The sequence below is a fragment of the Chiloscyllium plagiosum genome, unplaced genomic scaffold (assembly GCF_037043375.1).
Source record: "Chiloscyllium plagiosum isolate Xiang-an unplaced genomic scaffold, Cpla_swu_hap1 HiC_scaffold_39, whole genome shotgun sequence".
Lineage (NCBI taxonomy): Eukaryota > Metazoa > Chordata > Chondrichthyes > Orectolobiformes > Hemiscylliidae > Chiloscyllium > Chiloscyllium plagiosum.
The window spans coordinates 75188293-75190322 of NW_028270177.1; the positions used below are offsets into that span (position 1 = coordinate 75188293).

Sequence of the window (2030 nt, forward strand, 5' to 3'; positions counted from 1 at the left end):
ACAGTGACTTGGTGTCGCACGGCCCAGGAAATTGATGCAGATCAAGGGTTTTGCATTGTTGAGTTCAATTGTCAGTTTAGCCTTATTTAGGATTTTGAAATTGTCTGTCCTGTACACAAGTGCATGTCAAACATATCTGAGTGGAAGAAAGGTGTTCTGAATAATGACATTGAGCACTATGCACTCTACTCCAGTCTGGAAAACAATTCCTCACAGGCAATTTAATAGACAATAGACAATAGGTGCAGGAGTAGGCAATTCTGCCCTTCGAACCAGCACCACCACTCATTATGATCATGGCTGATCATCCTCAATCAGTATCCTGTTCCTGCCTTATCCACATTACCCTTGATTCCACTATCCTTAAGAGCTCTATCCAACTCTTTCTTGAAAGAACATCTCCTGCTGTCTCGGGTTCTTCATTCCATTGACTTCAAATCTTCACAGAATTCAACAGACCTTGTTACATAGTCATTTCTTCATTTTTGTTCAGGCCACTGTGAGCAGATTGTCACAGTGGGAATGCGCTTGCCCCACAACCCAGATGTCAGACCATAGTCTTGGAACCGTACTATTTATGATTTCACCAAAACAAGGGAGAAATGTCTGCTGTTCTGCATAATTTATGCAATTCACTTATTCATAAGGTTATAGGCAGGCAGGCGTATGTGACGAGGTGGCCGAGAGGTTAAGGTGATGGACTGCTAATCCATTGTGTTCTGCACGCGTGGGTTCGAGTCCCACTCTTGTCGGTGCTATCACTGGTTTTCAATGTTGCTATTTTTGGATGATCACAACTGTCTTACTGAAATTGGAACTGCAATATCAGTTTGTCTGCATCGACGCTATTATAAAATCTCAAAGAATAATTTGGTCCTGTTGCCTAAACTGCATTGAAATGTCGATTGCATTGGGGTATTGAAAAGGAATGCGACTTTCTTTCACAAGTCAAGCTGCTGTGACCTTTTATCGTATGAAAGAGATCCAGGAAAGCCAAATAACAAGAGATGTGAAGGGCATGTTTATGCAGTGGGATTCTTAATGAGTACTTTGTCAAATGAAATCTGGAGCAGGTTGAGTAGAAATGGTTCATCTTGGTGAGAAGAGCACAAAATAATGGAGATATTTCAAAAGGAGCAGGGCGTGGGTGTAGGGGCACCGAGAACTGGCTGTAAATGCACAGTAGAGAATTGCCGATGTGGGTGCTGTGCATGGGCACGGAAAGACTTACACATTGGTCTCGCCCTTGCCCCTTGCTCTCGCCATTGATGAATGCTGGACATAAGGCCTAAATACAAGATGTGGGAAGCGAGCTCCCTCTCGTTATGCACACACTTGATGCATCACATTGAACTATGAACAACTGGAGAAGTCAGCATGTTAACTGTAGGGACTGAACCTAAACTGTGGATCAATAACCGCAGATTCATGCAGCATAAACATGAAAAATGATTTAAAGTGACTTTATACGCATGTCATTAACAGACGTTTCGTTCTAATACCCGTGTGGTTGAAAGAATAAGGCACCACATTTCAGATGGATGACAACGTAACCAATTTTGTTTTGAAATTAAGATCTATTTGATCATTTTACACAGTGAACAAGTTTATTTTAAATAATGCAAACCACATTCCCTTACCTGGAATAAAAGTGTGATTTCATTACAAACATTGTCCTTGCTAAGTTGCAATTACTCAACATGAAAAATAGGATATAATTTTTATTGAGAATAAATCAATTAGCACCATTATCTAACTTCGGGTTGACTGCAATATGCACATGCTAAATAAGGTTTAAGAAAGAATGACTTTTGGAAATAATGATTCGGTGGTGCCTAAAATTAATATCAAGTTCTCATGATGTGGATATACCACCAATGGCTCCAGTGGTGGAAATGCTCAGTGGGCAGTATTTCTATGATTGTATAGAGGTGTGCGATCTGCCAGGAATGGGAGCTCCCACTTCATCTGGAGCAGCGTCTGTTGACATGGACCAGGGAGCATTGTGACATCAGACTGGGAGTTCCAAC

At 41.2% G+C, this 2030-nt stretch overlaps 1 non-coding gene across 1 annotated transcript; it reads left to right on the forward strand.

The window, feature by feature from the left end:
• The first annotated feature begins 670 nt into the window (after nt 1-670).
• trnas-gcu (transfer RNA serine (anticodon GCU)) lies at nt 671-752 on the forward strand. Its single transcript has one exon. It is a non-coding gene; the product is annotated as a tRNA-Ser (tRNA).
• The last annotated feature ends 1278 nt before the right edge of the window (nt 753-2030 follow it).